Genomic DNA, 6,000 nt, shown 5'->3' on the forward strand with positions numbered 1-6,000 from the left:
TCTTTTTGAATTGACTCCACTGAGGAGTATGATTAAGCACACAGTCACATTCGCGAGAAGAAACATTCGTGCACGCCCACAGAGTGACTTATTTTGTGTGGAAATCCAGGATTTCGCAATATTCTCCAGTGTCTGAGTTGTATGATGCAAAAAAAGAAGCCAATGAAGAAATTCACCCGAAAGGCAAAGGGTCACAACTCAACAACTTGTCATGTCATGACAATAACAACCTAACTGAAGCAGTAAATGATCATTTGATCGTGAGTAGAGATCATTTCACTTTTTGCATGACCTTGGATTTTTAGAAGGTCCAGGCCCGAAATAGCCGCAAGCAGAACAGATGTTCATACATAAATATGCGTACTGTGATGTCAGAGACTAGGTCATGTGTTTCCTTCCTCTTCTAGAATATCTAATATAGACTTTTTTTGAAACATAATTAATTACTTTGGTGGACATTTACCATATTTAGATGTTCTCTCACGGCCACCAGTTGACAGAGAGGTAAGGTTTCTGTAAAGCATTAATCTTTTTCTTCATTTTGATATTTCAGCATGAAACCTTTGTGTTCCTTATCATTTTTTGTTCTGCATGTGAACACAATATTCTGGGTACAAGGAGTTTTCTTTGTTCTGTGCCGGGCGAGCTCTGTATCGCAGTGTGCGCACTGCGCATCCTATTAAAATGCAATCGTTTCCTTTCATTCATTAGGAATAATGATTTATGTATTAGACAGCTCTCTTTGAATTTGAAAGTAGTTTCTGAAGAGAGTGGGAGGGATAATCAGATAGTTTATGGTGCCAAACTTCAGGATCATTTGGGAATACCAGTGTTGTCCTTGAGGATTTCTTGCCAGATCCGCCTTGAAGGAATATTCCTGGACTGGAGCCTTTCTCACCATCGCTCACATGACCCTCGCTGCCCCGAGAACATGCTCATGACCCGTTTGTCACACTGCTCTGCTTTCCCATCAGACACAGGATATGTGTGTAAACAGGGGAGGACTGCATGCTGAGACATCCTGAACACTGCAAAGCCAAACAGATGTTGTGGTTGCATTGTTACACAGTACATTTCATCAACTTCTTTAAAAAACAAAAACTTTCTTGGTTGGTTTCATATCCACACTTTAATGAACATTGTACATCACCTCAGACGTTTAGGATGTCCACAGTGGAATGTGGCCTTGTCCACTCCCACCAGATAGTCATGCCTTTGAAACAGCTCTTTCACATAAAACTGGCCCGAAGTCGTTCTCTAAGACCTGATCTATCACTGCTACTTAAGCATAAATACCCTGCAGGGTGTAAGGCACAGCCTCGCACTCGTGAAGCTGAAACCAGGATGTGGTGTGTGTCAGCACATGACATGAGCTTTAATGAGCACTGTATATTAGGGAAGCACACCCCATGTCAGGTTATTTATGCATCATACAAAAGTGGAGCTGACGACCCTGATCAATGTTAAGTGGTCCTTCATTTTAATTAATATTATGCTCCATTACTTAAATGACACAGTAGGATCTTCTGAGTAATGGCTCCTGCTGCAATCAATAGGGAATCCACTCGCGGTTTGTGTGGGTGATTTAAAGTCCAGTGCATTTATAGCCTTTTGCTTACGAAGTACAGATAGCTATTAATAAAGCAGTTTATGATGCTGGAGAGAAGCAGGTCAATTTCATGATGTTTACACATGAGGTTCTTGTCTAAACCAGTAATGCAGAATGACATAATGTCGGTAAGATTAGGATGATTATGTTAGTTTAGATATTTAGCAGACACATTAATTGAGCAAGGTTGAGCTCTGGCACTTTGATACAGAAGATTTATGATACTTCAGCTGCTGGTCTTATTGTTGAGCTTAGTCTGGGGCTCTGCAGAAAGCATCACAGTCAACCTTTTCAGTACTTTAGTATGAATAAACCATCACATCAAACTCAAGTCCAACTAGGTTTTTACTTTACATAAGAAAACAAAACCCAATAGGTCTGGGAAAAAAGCTTTGCATATTTAATTATTTTTTCTTGCCACAGCCGAGCTGCAAAGCATTTCCTCTCACAATCACTTCAGTTAAAAACTGACTCAGGCCACTTGCAACATCCTCTAATTACAAAATAGAGTACCCACTCGTTCAGTTTTAATGGCACATATCACTCGAGGAAATCTCATAAAACCTGGAAAGAAAAACATTTGGACTGCACCCAAAAAGGCTATGGATCCAATGAGGTCATTGCTGTGGTGAACATGGAGCCGTTTGTGGGATGGGTTATAGTCAGACTGTGACTAACAGTGATTCAGAGAGGCGAGTTTAATGATTCGGAGGTGTGTTGGGAGAACTACACTTTCTTTCAGGGTCTGTTTCCCGCAAACTTTCAAAGCCCAGTGACCCATATTCCCACCATCCGTACCGCTACTACTGCAAATATCCGCATCCACAGCTGAATTAAGTGTTATACCATTTTTTCCAATGTTGCCTATTACCCGCTTCTGCTGACTTGACTGGCCCCTAGTAGCTGTACTGGTCTGTGGGTTATGCAAGCCAGTCAAATGATACTGTGTGTTGAAAATGGAGAAGCATGGATGACATCATGTTCACATCATTGAGCAACGGGATGGGATAAACAGTACAGTAGGAAGTTATTGTGCCCAATGTACGTTCATTTTGTACTTGTGGGCTAAATATTACCTCCTGGGGTTATTTTTACATCATCAAAGAATAACAAATTGTCCCCTCAGTAGTAGTTACATAGCAATGTAATCAAGTTTCTCACATTTACAATGCACTGATTTGAAAGGGCTGTGTTCAGGCTGAAAGATGGCTCTATCCGTACAGGCTTTGGATGCCATCAGACGAGAGGTCTGCACAGATGCGGAGTGGCTCCCCTCTAAAGAGGAGAGTCCTCCCTCTTACCAAGCACAGACAGGCACAGGGCTACTGCTGGGCTGGCACCAGAACAAAGCCCTCCAACAGCTGCTTGATGATGTGCAACCATTAATTACATACTGATGCCTCAAGTCTGGCCTACGTCGCTGAGCAGAGAACCCTCGCTTTGCCGAGCTTCAGCAATTATGTAAGAATGCGTTGCACAATGTTAACCAGACACAACACTGTATGTACAAAGTAATGATTCTCCCTTGAATATTTTGCATATTCAGACCCCGGCTCTCCTTCAGGACTTGAATTCATATTCCGTCAGTTGAATTGAGTCTTTGAGAAGCTGGTTGTATTGTGTTATTCTGCTGATTTTTTAAATTCTGTTTAAAACAAGGGTTCTAAAGTCAGGAAAAAACTGTCTCTCCTTTGTTTTTGCATTACATTACGACCAGAGTTAGTGTGACCTTTTGTGGATCCCATAGACAAAATGAATGAACAAATCTGCAGGGGTCCAGCACTTGAGTTCTCTTTGGCCTGTTCTACATTTATTTCCTTTTTTAATATTCAACTAGATGCTGCTGATATTATCTTTAGAAACAGCACCACCTGCGTGTCCGGTCTACCTTTTGCCCAAAGACAAACACACTCTCACTTAGGTTCCCACTCTAACTAAATGGTATTGGGTTGCTTGAGAGCTGATGATAAGCTACAGTGCAGTGAAGCATACATCATTCACCCTGGCAACTGTGGGCTGCAGTTAAGAAATGCCTGCTCCTGCCAAAAGAAGAATTACATGTCCTGGCCCACAGTGCAGGACTTTCTGTTATGTCAATACTGTCAGACCTTGGAAATAGAAGCCCATGTAAACTTGCATATTGAGTAGGGAAGCTGTGAAGTTCTCAATCAACCCTGTAACTCGAATCCTGCGGAGAAAAATAAATGAATAAAAGGAAACTGAGATCCTTGGCTTTCTCTATAAATATTATTATGGTAATACTTTGACTATTAAGCCTTTTAATCTAAAGTTGTTATGTGCCATATAGCAGATTATCCTATATATATATATATATATATATATAGGAATAGGAAATAGTGCTTGCATGCTACTTTTCTTTCCTGATGGCTATGGCAAGAAATATGCTGGAAGATTTGAGTTCCCAGTCTGAAAACTGAGGAGGACGGACCCTGGCTTTCAGACACTACCTTGCTTTCAGATCCCACGGGTATACCAGCGCATACAGGAAGGTATCAGGCTCTAATCCAATCATTTCCACCCTAATGGACCATATTCATAGCTATTCTAAAATGAATTAAATAGTGATGGAACAACTGGGGCTTGGGCAAGTAGTGTATTGTGTCTATTCCCTTGAAAAAGATACGTTAACTGTTCAAAAAAGTCAGACTTGTAGATCAAAATCTATCTCCAGATTTGATTAAAATGTTATGGACTGTATCTAGCTGTGCATTATGCAACAAAGCCTTTACGTACACTTCTCACATTGATGCAAGGTTAAACAAAAGAGCCCATGAGGCCCAGCTTCGTTGAATGTTATTTTCCTTTCTTCATATTACCTGGGGGAAAAACAAGTAGTTCTTTTGTACTCCATTAAACCTGCAAGCTGTGCTGCTCTGCCCCAGGTAAGTCGGAAACAAAAGGCTCAGTGTTGTTGACACCTGACTAGGAGCAGCATCAGTGACTAACTGCGCCCCCTCCCTTCAGAGTTATTCCCCAAAGTGGATGACCTGGCAGTCGGCGGATGCGTTCACTTCCCTTCATCACCACCTACTGCCTCCGAAGCTGTGGCTTACCGTGTGTCCAGAACACAATGCAACCCAACAAACAACACACGGGCCAGGCACAGTGGTGTTGTATGACTTGTCTTTGTATGGCGCGAAAGGCTGATGCTGCCGTTTCACAGCACAATGACAGAAGGCAGAGACCGAGGACCTAAAGGTACGGCTGAAAGTGTGTGTGTTTTCGAGTGCATGCCAGTCTGTGCCACCATGAAGGCTGGATTACCAACCAGGCAAAGCAGGAAAACGGCCCCAAGATGCCAGAAGCCCGGGGGCCACAAAAGCTGCCGGCGTACTGTGTGTCATCTGGTTTGAGCTAATGATTTGTTTTGGAGTGTGTGTCGCTGAAGCAATACCATCTGACAAGATGCCTCAAGGTGGCTCCTGACCTTGAGGCACCATCATTAAGAGGGCCCCAGTGCTAAAATTAAGACCTTCATTAGTTCTGTTTTGTGACTACATATTTCTTTTGCTTTCTTGGCATTCAACTCTAATTTGACAGTAGACAGTAGGGAGGCAAATGGGGGAGAGAGAGATGAGGGAAGAAACGCAACATAAGTCGTCGGCCTGACATGAATCAGGGAGGTTACTGTATACGGTCAGCGTCTAGCCACCAGTACTTCCCATGTTGTAGGCCCCCATTGAACTCCATGAATAAGCTAATGTTGATTTGATAATTTGAAGAAAATCTTTTAAATTTAAAGTTACAATCTTTAAGATTCGTTAGGCAGCACCTATGACAATAAGCGGTAACTGCAGGAGAAGCACAGGTGTAAATAACAAAATGAATGAAGGCTGAATCATGTGGCTTCTTCCTTTTCAACACTGCCACACTGGTACTGGGTCACTTGGATGAAGGAACCATCATTAATGCTATAAGTAACACCTGTGCTTTCCCTTCTGAAGCAAGTCAAATTGTCTGCTGTGAAAAAGGCCTTTCGGGGGCTCAGCAGATCAATTTTGCCCTGGGGCTCCCCGGCAGGTTAGTCTGGCCCTGCCCCCCATGTTTGTTCACACTGGTGAGAGGTGTCTTTGTTAAGAACAATGTGCGTCCACAAACCACACAAAGGGTAACACTAACACAGCTAGTAAAGAAGAATAAATCCACAACCACACAGAAGACAACAATAACACATTCAAACAGCAGAGAAAAACACATTTTAAATGGAATTCTTGTAGCAATATCCCACAAAAAAAATCACTTTGCTGTCTGTCACATGTACGTATTGAACATGTCTGTCATTTAAATCACGTGGCCGCACGTGGCCGCACCTGTCTGCCCAACCCATGCGCTACTGCCCGCCTCCCAGAGATCCGCCGTTGCCAAGGTTT

The sequence above is a fragment of the Anarhichas minor genome, unplaced genomic scaffold, assembly GCF_050575085.1.
Source record: "Anarhichas minor isolate MPS153535 unplaced genomic scaffold, ASM5057508v1 ptg000011l, whole genome shotgun sequence".
Lineage (NCBI taxonomy): Eukaryota > Metazoa > Chordata > Actinopteri > Perciformes > Anarhichadidae > Anarhichas > Anarhichas minor.